At 41.5% G+C, this 16,847-nt stretch overlaps 2 long non-coding RNA genes across 2 annotated transcripts in view; both read right to left on the minus strand.

Annotated features, from left to right (window-relative positions):
- LOC308062616 overlaps window positions 1-15,432 on the minus strand; it is a 36,983-nt gene extending 21,551 nt beyond the window's left edge. Inside the window, exon 1 of the long non-coding RNA XR_013927648.1 lies at window positions 279-15,432. This is a non-coding gene — a long non-coding RNA (uncharacterized lncRNA). The remainder of the gene's footprint in view (window positions 1-278) is intronic.
- Window positions 1-16,847, minus strand: part of LOC308062609 — a 273,089-nt gene that overhangs the window by 28,845 nt on the left and 227,397 nt on the right. The gene's annotated exons all lie outside the window — the stretch shown is intronic.

Here is a 16,847-nt window from a genome sequence, read left to right on the forward strand (position 1 = left end):
CTTCTTTCAGTTTTGTGCTTTTTTCGGTAAGGTAAATTTTCAGGCAGATCAGATAATGCCTGCCCAAGGGAGAGAGCAGGGCTAGGAGCATAGAGGAAAGGCGGGACTGCCTCTTTTGGCCTCAGGGCACACGGCTGGATTTAGAGTGTGCATGAAACTGCCGGCTGGTAAGTGCAAAAACCGCACAGTGACAGGAAGAAATGTACATTTAGATTCTTTCCAGCTACCACTTTTCTGTTTTAATCACAATCACAGTTTCGTGTGAGCGCTTGCATTACCCTTTTGGGGAAGGGGTTGCTATTTGCTTCACTGAACTGTTGAACTTCACCGAGCCTTCAGTTCCACCAAAAGCAAAACACACAAGAAAAGGACAGGCCTTATAATCCTTAGTCATCGACTTCAACAGGAGTCTGTCTGGAAGGGAAGAGGCAAAACTGTTAACGAATAAGTCTAAAAATAAATGCAAGGGTTTCCTGACATTGTTTTCTGGTCTTCTGTATTCCGCCTATGAGGGAAAAAGAACAGTGCCATTCAAACTGCATTTTAGTTTGTTGTTAAAATTCAGAGCCCAAGAAAATATGTCAGTAATAGCAGGTCTCAGAAATAAGAGCAGGTCTTCATTATAGCCATGATGACCTTCACTTCTATTGCTCCTGGGGTTTGTGAGAGATAAAAGAAACCACTCACCATTACACATACCCCTTCAAATTATGTGTTACAAGTTTAGGTATCCAAAGACTTAACACTTAAAGGATTATTTTTCCTCCAAAAACTAGACCGCTTTTATAAAATAAACTAGTATGCTACATTTATAGGTAACATCTTAAACTCCTACATGTCAAAGAATATAATGAAACCTCTGTTTCTTTCAGTATCTTCAGGGAACCTGTCAGAAGTTCTCCCACATCTGCAGCAGCCAAATACACAACTTTTCCAGCAATGTATCTATCTATGTCATAAGACAGGCTTAAAAAAGCAGCAGAAATATTGATCTTTCAGAAATCTATAGAAAAACTATTTCAGTTCATCTATCTTGGATACCATAATTATAGAGCACAGCTCTGACTGTTAGATTCCTTGATACATGCCAAAAGCGAGTAGTTTGAGTATTTAGTTTCTTCTTTAAAGTATCTCATTGCAAACCGTCCTAAAGATGTTCAAAGAAATCCACAAGTTTTCCTAATGCTTTACAAAAGTGAAAAAGACCATTTCTTAGTGGTTTCTTTTCTGTTTTACAAGATGTATATAACAGGCAAACTCCACTGGGGTCTGGAGGTACCTGGGGTCTGGTTGTACTCCTGCATCACGGTGTGCGAGTTTTCTCACCTTCTTCCTTCTGATGCTCTCCTCCCATGTTGCTGGGGGCACTGGGGTGAGCAAGCAGCTGCCTACCGCGCCTACCAAGGTTAATGTCTAACAACTTACTCCACTTTTTTTGCTGTTTCAGTCACCCTTGACTTCATTTCACAGAGTTGAAGATCCCAAAGGATCATTGGTTCACCTCATATGACCTTCAGTAGACGGAAAGCAAGTACAATTCACTCACAACATTAGGTCAAATATATTTGACTAAAGGTTTCCAGTGTGAGGAACAAGAGCCAGTTTAACTGGTGTGATTTGCTGCAGGAACAGCTCTTCACCTGGCTTGTTACTTGCCAGCTGCTGGTCCTGGTTCTTTACTCCTGCAACACCCACAGCCACACCAGCTGTTCCCTACAGTGCTCTCAGGCGTTGTGCTGCACCTTGCACAGCTGCTGGGATACTGCATCCTTTTGGCCTGCGCGAGTAGCTATCCATCACCACCCTGGCTTCTGCTAGGCAGGAATTACAGACACCCAGGGCCACAGTGCTGCATTACCTGCTGCTCTTTTATCCTTTATTTCCTATGCATCGAGTCATGCTGCTCTTGTTTGTTAGGGGGCAGAGTGCCTTGAACACCAGATGAAGATGCTATCAGCATTATTTCTGTGTACGTATCCTGTTTTGGTCCCTTTTTCTTTCAGGTTCTGCCCTCCTTGTGACTTCTCGATGACCTTACCACTTGCTCTATGTGAGTGCCTCTGGCTATTGTGCATCTATGCTCGGATGCTTTCCTGTTATTGCTTTACCTTGATCTGTTGCATGTGCTCCCAGCAGGCAAAATACAAGTGGGAGAAGGCTGAAGCTGTAGTCAAAACACATTAATTTGGAAGTATATTATATCTGAGGGGCAGGGGAATGAAAAAGACCTCAAAACCAAAAAAAAGTGTACTAGATACAGAAGAGTATGCCCACAGGTTCCTGTACTACTTCTGATGTAGTTTAATATGACAGTGCAGTTTACGGGGACGATCTGGGTGCTGTAATTCACCGCTCTGTTCAGTGAGCAGTAGCTCAGGAAAGTGGCTAAATATTACCTAAACTGTTACTAGAGACCACTTCAGAAAACATTCATCTACAGGCCTAGGGCTGCCACCATTTGTTCAAATTTTCACTCTCCATCTCACCAGCTCAAAGCCTTTGTTTTGCTGGAGGGTAGCGTGTGGCTGGCTGGCTGGCAGAGCTAGCGCGTCCTCCATGGGAGGCAGAACACAGAGAGGAGCCAGCCAGGCCAGGAGGCAGCCGTCTCCTCTACATCGATGCAGAGAACAGTCACCGGCTCAAATCCCTTCTCCAGCTCCTTCTCATCTCCTGACAACACGATCATTTGATCAAGCCCCAGCTACATCAAAGACAAACTTGATCTCTGAACTGTGACATTCTCTCAGGACAGTGAAGTTTTTACAGTCAGGACAAAGCACACAAGGAGCTTTTACAGTCAGGACAGAGCTGGGAACAGAACATTTTTGGATGCTGAGCACTGACTACAGACATTCTTCTTCTGAAACCTGATTCATTATATAAAAATAAAAATTACACATGAATATACAATTGTGAGGTACTTGCTATAAAGCTATGGATGTAGTTTAAAGCGGGAATGGACCACTGTGAACATCTAATTTGATTTCCTACAGAGATAATCTATTGGAATCTCCTGAATTCTTGATCTAAAAAAAATAGCTTGACAAAATTTATTACAAGCCTGTTGACTAATTATCCTCCTTACTAATAAATTGTACTTTTATCAGTGAAATTTGAGATAAAATGTTGTAGTTCTGTAGTGAGTGTAACAGAGTAAAACATTGGTCGCTTTTCTCACAAAACATTGAATTTACAGGTTAAAATACGAATCAAATTGCAAATATGTAAATACAGATTTTCATTGTAGTGCAGTCTTTAAAAACAGTCAAGTACATATAGTGTTGGTGTTATTGAAAACCTGTGTAGAAACCTGGTTTGTATCCAAAGTCAGTTAATCTCTTTCCAAAATGCATTATAAATAAGAATTGATTTGGTAACATTTTAAAATTGTATTATCAAGAAAGCCAGGTCTAAAGGTACCATTTTAACTTGATTTGCCATTTCTCATTATCATTTTACTATTTATTTAGTCCCATTTTTCAATTGAATGACTTAAGTATTGCCCTTGAGATGCTCCTATTTATAGCATATCTTAGAATTTATTAGGTTCACAAAAATTCAGTCGATGATGTTGACCTTTACAAGAAAGAATCACTCAGACTCCTTAATTCCATTTCACTGCATTGCAGTGGTAGCTATCTTTCTCCATTTTATCTAAATTTTACTTATTAATTTCACTATCCTAAGGCTGCCTCAAACTGCGGGACATTTTCAAGCTTCAGTTTTTCATAGCTTCTTTATTAAATGCAAATTTTCTCCTTTTGTAGTTTACCTTTAAAACTTAAGATAACAGACAAACTAACTATCTAACCAAAAAATGCTAATTAGTGAGCTCCCATTGTAAGGTATATTCTGCAAAGACAGAGAAGCCTAACCTTCTACAAAAGCATAGCCAAGTCCAGACCAGGGCTAGGAATCAAACTGAAAGAATGACCATTTGGGTCACCTTACAGTAATGTGGGTTATCTACTTCAAAATTAATAGAAAGACCAGGAGCACTAGAAATACCAGCATACAAGAAAAAAAAAAAATCACGCAAAGCTGAATTAACGTAGTAGATTATGAAGAGGTTAAATAAAATGTCAGCACAGGGAGGAACATACATCACTGGAAAACTTCAGCATAGTAAGTAGATAGTGTGACTACCGATTCACATAAAAGAAGGTGATGGCAGGTTAATTAACCACATTTCATGTAGCTGTAGGAAGATCACAAAAGGAGCAGAGACTCAGAAATGGTAGCAAAAGCTGCTATATTTTAACTTTCAAAGCCACAGTTAGCATGGATTTTGTTTGTAATTGCTATCACTAACTGCTGACTGTTTCATTCTGGCATTCAGGAGTATGTGCCCAGTGAGCAATGCCTTAACGCAGAGGTTCATTCAAAAACTCAAAAGAAGCTAGACGGATGGCAAGCCCAGACAGAATCACAATATTTACTCAACCAGAGCCAAATTCAAATGCAAAAGCTCCAATGCAATGACATAACACACAGAAGAGGCAGGTATTTACTGTGGTCATAAGGTGATCTTGCCGCACAGGAGGTTCAGGAGAGCTCATAGTTCTGACCTTTTTTCTCGCTTTCTTATGATTATGGAAAAAGTTGCAAAATAGCTTCCCCTCTGCAAACATAACATCCTTTCCATCTCACAGGGCATCTCTGCTATCCAGAGACACCCTAAAATCTTAGCTGCTAGGAGAGCCATGGGAGCTGTGAGCATCCCAGCCCCAGTGAGGCATTTCAACACAAATGAAGTGCTGTCCAGATCCAGACCGTGGAAAACTCTCTTCCTCTCCAGTCAAACAATCCAGTTTGTCCAGTCAAACTTACCAGCTTACAGCATGCATTTGCAGACAAATGGACACTACCCTACAGGCTTTGGGGGGATCAACTTGTAACCATGCCTACAGAGTGTGGTACTCTGGGAGAAATCCAGCATTTGTAATGACCACAATTACAGTACCCAGTGTCTACCTGGTAGTAGTGAATAAGTTTATTACTATACAGATAGGGATAAAAGATAAGGATCAATTCATTTTGTAATACACTGATTAAAACAGAGATCTGCAATAATAAATTGCAGTAGAAAAATACAAGGCAGGAATATATCCTTCTAGGTTATACTTGGCAGTCAAGATTTCCTCGCTGCTTGTGTGCAGGAGCTAGCCTGTGAGGCTGGGCTATTCACCTCCTCACCCAGAGGACTGGGGTTTTCCAGAAAGGACAACACCTTCTAAATTGTTATGGTTAGAGACGGCTGTCCCTGCCTGTCACCTTTGCCATGCTGGGAAAATCTCCTTTTCTATCAGGGTTTGCCACTTCATTTTCTGTGACAAGTCACATTGCAATGTGAAAAACTAGGTTATTATCCTTTCCATCCCTCCTTGATGTTTCCATAAGTCACATATCCATTGAATCCCCCTGCTACTTTTCCCATGAGAGTTATTTTTAGAGGGAGCAGGGTGAAAAGGAAAAGAGGGTGAAATTTGTCATCTCATCGACAAAAGTCTCTGGAGTGTGCTATTTATAGGGCACATCTACCTTCTCACTGACCTTGCCTCCTTTGCACATTTATATATCCATTAGAATTTATTAACTATGAATACATTAGGCTCCAGGTGCATAACAAATGTCTAGAAAACTTATTTTAATAAAATATCCAAACAGCATGTCCAGATAATGCCTGCAATGTCCCCATATGTCTCACTACACAGATCACACAACTTAGTATGTCCTGACGTGCAATAGGTATCGTTGGCCACATTCATTACCATTTAAGATGGGACAAAAAAGCAAGCTACTATTAAGTGTTTTCAGTTTTCTAATGGTTCTATTTGATACTTAATATTTTAATTGGGGGAGGGGGGGGATTTCCCCCATTATGGAAATAATTTTGACTCAACTTTCCTCCTGGCTGCTTAAGCAGGTTCATTACCATGCAATGCAATTTACCCAGCTGGACAGGTCTGCAGGTGGCCAGAAACCCATTAGAGAGGTATCTACCTACTACAGGGGAAACTAATATTCAGGAGACAAGAAATCTCACAGGGACTTCGATTTTGCCAGGCATTAACACAGTTGACTGGGTAGCAGGTGGCTGGAAGCATAAATTTCCCTGTAACTTATTTATTAGGGCTCCCTTGCCTCCCTTCTTCTAGAATTATAACATGCTCTTGGCATTGATAAACCCCAGCAAGGGCACACTGTAAAGACACAAGTAGCAAAGCCTTGATAAATATTTTTTATCTATTTGACCTAAATTATTTGAGCCAAACTGGAGTCTTACATGGATTTTTTTTCTTCTTTTCTAAGGGGAAAATAAAGTATTCCTATGATGCAAGCCTCCTTATTTAGAAATAATATATAACTGCCTGTCTTCCTGAACAGAAAAAGAGTCAAAAAGGAATTACGTTCTTCTGTCACAGCTCCAAACCTCCTTTCAGCCAACTCTCTGCCTGGAAAGCTTTCCATCAGCTATTTTTCCTACACCATACTCTGTTTTTCCTCTGTGGCTTTTTTCCCTCTCTTTGTTTCCATGATGTTTTCTTTCCCACTAAAGCCCTAGCCCCCATACTTATTCCTGTGGAAATTATGTGAGCCACGAAGTTCAGTTTTCACTCAATGTGCCTGTATACTGTTTATATGTTTCAGTTATCTAGTGCCCCAAAGGAGCTCATCTGTAGTTTATGCTTCCCTGGAATGAAAGCTCATCGCCACACTCACCAGCTCTAAAGGGGTTTACTTCTGTGTATAATGAGAACACAGAAAATAAGAACATTTTCTATTTGTTCTGGGAGGAAAAGCATAGAAAACTCTCTCATGAGCGCTTTGGGGCTAGTTATTCAAATTCCCTAGAATATTCTGAAAATTTCAGCATTAATTCAAGAACACCGAGGTCTGTTTAATTGCACTGCATCACATACACAGTAGCTTGTGAACCAGCACTCACAACATCCTCAGTTTCACAGCACACTCACCTGTTCTGCCAGAGCAAAGCAGAAACATCACATTTAGACATTTTCTTCACAGTTTATTCAGAACAATCTCGTATGCTCTCTCCAGCCCCGCGGCCACATGGGCCACATGTGGATGGCTGTGGATTCATGTAGGATGTGATGGGCTGATCAGGGGAGCCCCACACTGCAAGGATCCCTGCTGGCTGACACGGAGATGCCTTAGTCCTCCTGCTCCACATGCCACACGCGTCCCATGAAACGCGGCCTGACACACCACTACCTCCCATACTACAGAAAGAGGCCCTGGAGAGGCCTGGGAGTATATGGAGAGCTGTGGTATCCATCTTTCAAGCCCAACGTTTTTTGGAGAAATCATTGCTTTATGCAAATTAAAGAAATACTTCTCCCCACTCAGTCCCTGCTAACACCCACACATCTTTTCCTGGAACTCAGTCTCCAAGCAAGCAACAGATCCAGAAAGTTGATATACTTATTGTAAGTGGTTTGGAGAATGGAAGTAGGTCTTATGTTGGCTTCTAAGAAACTTCATTAATAAGTAAACATATCCATAAATATTCTGAATAAAACGGGCAAGAAAGACATGCATTTCAGCCACTTAGAAGCAGGAAAAGCAAGAAAGGCTTTCTTTTCACAGGCTTTTCCTGTAAGTTATATGGGAGAGTTGCATGAATCTTCTTTGATCTGGTTTAGGCATATAGTGCGTTTTCCTATTAAAATATTCACATACAATTAAGTATCCACAGGAAGACTTACAGTAGAGATCTGCCATAGAAACAGACTCTTCCTCACAATACAAATTACAGAAATCTCCAAAAAGTTGAATGTAAATTTAATGTGTTGAAAACTGGCTTTAACTTAATGTCATTTTCTTTGTCCTTTCTCCCACATCATTTCAACTCCTCTCTGTTAAAGTTGGCACACAAAAAAACAAATCATTACAGTTATTTTTTTTTTTCTCAGCCCTTCAGTACCACACACCGTTACTAGAAAAATCCTGCTGGTTTTGTTCACACACATCCCAGCTTAGTGACAGTCTAAGGCCTTTTAATATGAGCCATTAAAAACTAAACTTAACCACAAATATGCAGCCATTACAGTAATTTCACGTTAGACATTCAGACAGTATGGCAATAAGAGGTTAGATGACTAGAAAGACACACTTAAAGCCACTTAAAACACAAATTACAAAGGAAATGCTATCAGCTGTGTTTCCCTTTCTAGAAAAAAAAACCAAAACCAAAACCAAACAACAATGCACTTTCTTCAGCACCTTCAGCTCTCTGCCTTCCTTCCATGTGGAAGAGGAAAGGGCCCATTTTGCAACCTCTTGGCCCCAAAGACAATATCTAAATCCACCTCAAGGACTCCTGGGCTTGGCCCCAAAATATTTTCTAGCCTGGGAAGTGGTAGATGTTTCTTAGTGAAATGCCTGGCTTCTGAGCAGCATCCTGAGGAGCGCCAAGGTAAGCAAATGCCATCACGTCCTCAGCAATTGGGCACCTACCCTCAGGAAAACAATGTACTCAATAATTCCAAATCATCAAGACCCCAACTCCAGATGTAGCCAACCATTAGGCATCTCTTCACCATCAAATATATCCAAATATGTAGTGTTTGATATTGGCTAGTCTCAGAGCACTTTGTTCCACATGCAGGAGCCTTACATCAACCTACATAAAACACTAAGCTCCCTATTTAAACAATGGAAAAAGCACTTCATTTACATGCTCTACATAAGTCTTCAGGAACACTCTGTTTCTGCAATGGTTGCAGAAACCCATGCACCTAATTTCAGCAGCCTGAATTCCCCCCACCAAGACCAAACACCCACTCACAGGGTTTTTCACTGCCTAAATCATGATGGCAGGTGATCAGAATCCGGCCTAATACCACATAAAAGTCCCTGGAGCTGAATAATCCCCCAAAATTAATTCAGCTTAATTACCTGGGAGGAAAAAACCCCACTTGGCTCATGATGTTGACCCTTTGTGGAATGAAGCTATACATCTTACTTGTTTCTATTCTAAAAGTTCTCTAAATTTTTTTAAAGTCTTTCTGTTGCTTTTTCCCCTTTGCATTTAGGCAAAAGTATTGTTTACTATCTCATTAAGCTCAACTGAGAACAATCACAAGCTCCATTAGACCACACTGACAATATATGGCTTTAATTATTTTTTCATAGAAAACTCTCACACTGGGGCAGAGTAACAGTGGTTGTGACATCTTGCTACAAATTCTTATGTGGGAGTGTGCGTGGTGAGAATGGGGCCTCGGGAGGGCTGATGGAGGGGCAGGAGAAGACGGAACTGTTCTTTGGGGATTTTTTTAAGGAGAAGAATGTTGGTGAAATATTTCTGTATGCTACATATGCTAAAAGCACTTCCATCTTTAATGTCATCTGGTCAGAATTACACATTCAGCACGCACTGAAATCTAAATCAGGTCATCAGTTACTTCTTGAGATGATAATCATACTTTTATTAAAACTTTTAACCAGCTTTGAGTTGATAGATTTCTATAACACTTAATTTGTAAGCCATATTCTGCTATTCCCGTATTTGCTGTTTAGCCTATCCTACAGCACAATAAAAAGCCCTGCCATCTGGCAAAATAATCACAACCTTCCAAATTAGAACATAGTTCTATACTTTCTTGGGTTTTTTCCTTGGCAAAGCTTTTGTCCCAAAATACGAAGTCTCCTTACAAGCTAGAAAATATCTCCTAAGATATTTAGAGCCAGAAAAAGTTTGGTACAAAGTGTCTCTTTTTACCAACTCATGCTGCTTCTAAAAGCAGGGGAAAATAGGCTTCAGCATCCTTAATGCTCTTGGCTTTCACTTCATCAATACTTTTCTGTTGAAACACTCAATATTGTCAATATGAGAATTCTTGCCCTGGCAAGATGGTTTTCCTCTTTCGAAGGATCATAGTGTTATACACTGAGAGGATCTTTATTTATGTCCTACATAGTAGAACTTACTCCAAAGGCAAGGTTGAGATCTAAATCTTGGCCTCCCTTTTCCATTTCCGAGATATTTGCCATTATTTCATCTCCAAAGAATTATTATTTTTTTTCTTAAATCTCCCCTAAAGATACTTAAAGAAAGGGCTTGAATCCTCCAGTAAGTCAGTTTAAGGGCACACATGCAACCTGTGGACATCCCCCAGAGAAGCCAGCAGAATGTGCATGAAGTCTCCAGGCGGGATGAGGACAGCCACACTCGGTTTTCCTGCAGGCAAGAGGCTGATGCCCGTGGAGGTATAGGGCAGCTTTGCAGGCGTCTGTGAAAGGCCAGGTGGAAAGCTCTTTACTGCTTCAGCTTCCTCACAGTTTCCTGATATTTTTCACACTACCTAGCCTGGTCCTGTGAATTGGCATGACACCATTGACTTTCTGGCAATTTTATGAGGACTTCAGACCCATTGTTTCCATTCCAGACTCCACTTCCTTAAAACAAATAGTTGGTATATAGCAAGTATGTAAATATGCACAGAACTCCAAGAATTTCCAGAATTGCAATTAATTGCTCTACTTTGATCTCTAGTTCTCAGGACCTCTTAGCCCTTGTTAGTGAAATCCTGATGGTGAGGAACAGATAACTTAATTACCTTGAAATTGAAGTTTCAGCCTCAGTGTTACCTAGCAATACGTGCATCGAGAGCATTATGTTTTAAAAGCCATTTGAAAGCATGGGAAGGTTGCCAGCTATTCAAATATTGTCATCGTTGTGATTTTTCTCCAGCTCCCCTGATAGGCACTCAGAAATGAGACCAGCCTTCCAAGGAGGAAAGACAGGGGGAATCAAGACATCTCCATTTATATAGCCTGAAAACTTTCAAAGCAGAGCTGTACCAGGCTTCAGCTTGGGCATGAGGGTGCCCGAACTTTACACCGGGGAGTAAACACCTCCCCCCACTCTCTGATGCCTGGAGGAGGCGGGTTCCTGTTGAATCAGATGGACAGGAGCCTTACTGACCCAGCTTTTGTAACACAGAGGGTTGTCAGCATTTCTTTGATATGCCCCCAAGATTGCCATAGCAACTACACTGTGTTTACTGTGGATTTCTGCCTCCTGGTCCTCACTGTGAAGGCTCAATCTCAAGGACAATGGAAGCCCAGGAAGCTGTGGTAATCCTTGACAGACTCACCTGCAAGACCCAGTTCATCTTTTTCACCATCAGTTCATAGATCTACCTGTCTGCTCCAGGCCTGTTATCTCTCTCCAAATTAAATCCTGCTGACGGGCAAAGGACACCAGCTGCCATCTAAGCCAATCTGCTCTTGGCCGCTGGTTGGTTGTATATCCCTTTACTGTGCCCCACCACTGCTGCTGCAGACTTTGGGGCATGGCCTTGCATTTTGTTACTGGTGCTGCCATGGTGGGGTCCCATTCCAAGATGAAGGCTGCCAAGCTCTAACATGACAGAAGTTTCAAAAAATGAGACTCTGGGCAGCCTTTGTCCAGCTTCATATTACAGAGCTCAGAAAATCTTTATCATGTGGTTTCTTCTATGTAGTTTTGTCCAAAAGAGAAACTTGTTTCTCACACAAATGTGACTGGCCATAACTTATCCTGAGAGGTTCAGTGCTGTTTTCCTTGGAAATGTTCTCAATTTTAACATTCTCTTCTGTGGAAGCATCTTCAGAGCTGGACAGAATAAAATAGGAAATGAAGGATGATAAGACCAAGCAATGTGGAAGGTCAGAGAAAAGGGTAAATAGCCTCACAGACATTCACCCTTCCCCTCCTGTCCCAGGATGGAGCAGCACCTCTCTTCAAAGTGACAACAGAATTCCTCGGCACAACCCTCTCAGTATTCTCCCTTCCACCACTGCTAACAACCCTCTAAACGCTGCCTTAAAGAACCTGCTCATTTGAGCTACAACCCCATCTTTGTACTGAAACACAGAAGTAGCTCATTAAACTTTCTTAGATAAATTGTTTAGACTAAGTAATTCTCCCCTTTCCTCCCCTTGTGTTGCCAGCCTATTGTTTATAGCCAGCATTCCAGGCTGCGTGTGATGAAAATGCTGATGTGTTTCCTGAGTTACAGACCCAAGCTTTATCTCATCTTTCATTTAGGAAACTGGCTCCTTTATCATTTTATGCTGCTGTGTGCAATGTTTATTTTTTCCCCATTATTAACATTGTATAGGAGGATGTGCCCAGCCCCATCAGCTGTTAGTTGTATTGTGCATACCATACACACACACACCAAAAAAAGGAAAAGGGAATACATAGTGTGATAGATTGGGGAAATCTACACACAGAGTTCACAAATTGGGGACAGCCTCCGGGTAACAGTGTCAATGTATAGCTATGTCCTTCATACACTATCCTGACTGTTGGGTTTGCTGGTATTCTCTGCTGTCTTTTACTTCCATTTTTCAATCAAAATCCACAGGATGTGACAATGAAAACTCCCACCTTTTGCACAGACTTAATGATGATCACCTATCCATCTGGAGCCCTTTTAGGAATAACCCCTGCCCAGGTTTTCCTCTGAATTCCAGAGGAGAAATTACTAACCAGTGACTCACCCGATGGATCATGAAGCAGCGAAGGGGACCAGGGATTACACATGAATCTATGACTAGCTATTCTGGTCAATAACAAACTAATTGGAAAAGTCAGAGACATAGTTCATGATTTAGAGAAGTTATGTTTCAGAGAAAAAGCATCCTGAATTTCTAATAGGATTTTGATTTAAATCTAAAGAATGCACAAGTGATTAGGAAAAGGAGGCAGATGCTTACCCTTCTGTCTACAAGAGATATATCTTGGGCTAGTTTGAGTGCATTGATTTTTTAAATCAATTTTTGCAAAGCCTGTTTAACTTTTTACTTTAACTACTGAAAGAGGTAAGTACTGGGAGAAAAAGGTACTAAAATATTAAAAAGAGGATCAGCAGAGGTTGTAGAGGCCAAAAAGCAACTGAATTAAAAGATGTTACTACTTTGAAGGTGCAAAATTGCCTGTTTGGGGCTGTGTGCTGCCTGTGAGGACAGCTTCTAAATCTGAAACATTCTCACTTGTGGTTATCACCACAATTATTTTCAGTTATGAGTTTTGTTGAGTATAACGGATTCTTTGCATGCACACAGTGGATTGCCCTGGACTTCTGAAGGATCCCAAAAATAATGTTATCATACACTCTTAATGTCAGGCAGTTCAGTTATTTCTCAGTGATTCTATCAATTGCTGTTCTTGAACCACTTCTTTTTTGATAATAATAATCACTTCAATAACAAGCATTTTCATTGTGAACTTTACCTACAAACATAGAATACCCAGAAAATGAGTTACCCGTTCAGTCTTTCTTTCTACATTGTTTAGCTATATTTGCTTATGCTGACTTTTCTTTGGAAAGGCTTATGTCTCCAAAATAATTTATAATTACCTAAACTGGAACAAAGGGGCCTGATGAAAATGTGACCTGTCAAAATCCAGCTTGAACTTAGACTTGTTGCTCAGGTCTGCTTCCTTGCCTCCCCACACCCAGCAGTATTTTCTTTCTCTAATTCAGGTTTTTTCAGTTCCATTTAATGTTCCCTTTCTCAACACCTCAATTCCTCATTAACACACAGAACAATGTACTTTTTCAAATGCTTGCCCTGTGGTCATCCACAAAACTCGCATAAGCAGTGCCAGAGTTACATGATGATCTCCAAGGCTTAGATGTCTGAGACTTCAGCCATGTGGATTCAATTTTCTGAATTTTCAAGGACTTTTCTTTATAACCTTGGTGAAGTTCAAACCACCTCGGTGTTACTGCATTCCCTGCAAGTTTCTCAGCTCTTCCAGCCTTATTTTGTTTACACCATTTAAAATTAGTCTCTTACTAGCTGTGACACCCATCTCAAGGTATTCAGTTTAGTTATTTTTGGATCGATAAAAACAGGCATACTGGCAGTGAGACATATTAAACCAGAATACTTTATAAAGTCGAAGTATGTAGACCACTCTTCTCGTTGTGAGGATGGTATCTCCTGCAGGGCCCCTGGACACGAGGCCCGTGCAGTACCAAAACAGGATCTGAACTACGCTGAACCTATATTCAGACTTACCCTATATCCAGCCGCAGCACATTCAGTTCATTCGCTTTAAGCCAAATTTCTGTTCTTCAGGTTCAGGGGCTGTCACAGCACTGATGTGATCTTGGCTATATTCTAGTGCAACCCAGAGGTGACTTTTTAAACCGTGGTATCTATTTATAATCTGAAAGAACTGTTCCGGTGCTCTTCCCTCCCACCGTTCCCTGTCTTCCTTCTCTTTCCCAGCCCTGCTGCCAGCAGCACAGAGAGGGCACCGAGGCTTCACACCTTGCTAGTGTTTTGCACAGGAGGCAAGACTGAAAAGGCCTTAGGAATGCAGGATGTGTGGGACACTCGTCCCACAGCAATCCTCCTCAGAAAGACTGCTTCATATAAGGAACACTAGATGGCACACAACAACCGCCGTATCACTTCTTTTTATGGTTCAGAAACCAAAAATTGGTTTCAAAGCATCAGCCTGGAATGTGACTGAAGGGCTGAGTGCAAAATATGAGTCTAAATACACTATAAAAACCCACTGGGAAGATAACCTTTCCAATAAAACCTCACCCCGCTTCCTCCATCAGAATTATTTTTCTATTTATAACTCTGCCTAACTTGGCAGCTTCAGAAAGTAAACACAGATTTTACTTAGTGGCTTGTTGAGAAGCGAGAGAATACTGTCATTTCAGTACAATAGAAAATAACAGAGCGGTACACAAAGTAAAGCCCACTTGGCTCAGCAACGTCTACAACTCAAAAGACAACTGCTGGGACAAGATTCAAGTGATATAGCAACCTATCACATGTATTGTGTTAAAGGATCTGTGCTTCATTTTTTAAGTAAAATCAAGTATTCACTTCCACTCTTTATATACCAGTAAGTATTTTTTCCTTGTCCTAAGAGATCCAAAAACCCAGGGAAACAGATACATTTTGCTATTACAACTTCTTATGCTTTATTGTATCAGTGCTTAGCATGGGTCTGTTTTAATTTGGGGGGCGGGGGGGGGAACACCTAATACACATTCTTTATGTCAAAAGAATCCTTTACCTTCTGTTGTTCATAAAAACACAGTATATAACAAGGAAAACTTTTACAGGAGTCTTCACACTTCATTTCCAAAACATTGGAGCAGTCACTTCCTGGTGCCACTTGACAGATTCATCACATCAGCATGAAGTGGTGTAACTTCTGAGCATGGGTGAGGTTGATTTAACTGAAAAGATGTGAACTTTCAACTTCCTGTGAACTGCTAGTAATTGGCATGGCTTCTTTGGAAAACAGAACCTTGTCCATGATTACCTGATAGAGGTCCAATACTAAACTCACTTAATCAGGAAGACAGTTTACTGGAAGAAGGGTGTAAATACTTCCTTGCTTGTATCAATAAAAACTAGCTGATGGGGGGGGGGGAAGGGAGGCTTGACTGTGAATGATTCATTCCTCTTCTTGTCCTCAGAAGTGGGCCAGAAGGAGATCTAGTGGCCCCTTGGAGGGGACTCTCCTGCGAAAGCAACCTCAAGCTGTACTCAAGACCAACCAGCATAAAGTACCCGCCAGGTCGAGAGATGACTCATCCAGGGAGAAAGGACCTTCAGTGCTAACCAGAGTCCCTGGCAGAGATGAGTATTTGGGGTGTTTTTTACTTTCATTTCCGTTCATGTTTTTTTTGCATGTTTTGCATTTCATGTTACCTGTTTCCAACTGTGTCAATAAGTAGTTTTATTTGGTTTTAACTTACTCTGGTTTGTGTCAAGAATAAATTCTACAGAGAAAGCCCCTGAGATGTCTGATGCTTCTACCCAGACAGAACTGGCAAGGAAGACTTCAGTACAGGCTGTAGGTTGCAGCGAGTGCCTGGACCCTTCTGGAGAAAGGTAAGCACCTCCATAAGGCACTTACACACCAGGTTGGTGACCTGTCACGTCAGGTGGCCAAGTTGCAAGAAACAGTTAAAAGGCTGTGCAGCATTAGAGGACCCAAGATGGAGACAGATGAGTGATTTCAGAACCACACTCCTGTAGAGGACACCTTGGACCCTGGCGACCCACAAAAGCAGGACTCTGATTCAGTTTCCACCCTCCAACATCACAACCAAAACCAGATAGGAAACTTTAACAGATGCAGACGCCCACAGGCAAGGTCTGCTAGGAGAAACTGTACCAGCAGCACACAGTGGATACTGTAAAAAGAAGTGCTCATAGCGGGTGACTCTCTGTTAAGGGGCACTGAGGTGCCCATCTGCCAGCCTGGCAGGGAGTCACCAGAGATGTGCTGCCTTCTGGGAGCTAAGCTCCAAGATGTTGCCAAGAGGGTGCCACAACTTGTCAAGAGCACAGGCTACTATCCACTGCTACTCTTTCATGTGTGCATGAGTGACACCGCAAGCCAGACCCTGAGCAGAATCAAGGAAGACTATAAAGCCCTGGGGTGCAAGTGAAAAATATTGGTGCCCGGGTTATCTTTTCTTCCGTTTTACCAGTTAGAGGAAAGGGTGCAGCCAGAAATAGATGTATAATGTAAATCAGCTTCTGGCGTTGTGACTGGTATTGTCATGAGGGTTTTGGCTTTTATGACAACGTGACATTCTTTGATGACTATAGCCTGTTAAGGAAGGATGGGAGTCACCTGTCTGGAAGAGGCAAGGGAATATTTAGCAGCAGGCTGGCCAACTTGGTGAGGCAGGCTTTAAACTGAAGGACTCAGGGCAGGGAGAGGGGGAGCGTCCAAAAAGGCAATGCTTACACCACCGTATCCAACTGGGGAATAAGCCAGCCCAACCAGAGCAGCAACAAATTTACCTTAGCTACCTCCCAAGATGAGAACCAGT

This window comes from Falco punctatus, assembly GCF_963210335.1.
Source record: "Falco punctatus genome assembly, chromosome: 4".
Taxonomy (NCBI): Eukaryota; Metazoa; Chordata; class Aves; order Falconiformes; family Falconidae; genus Falco; species Falco punctatus.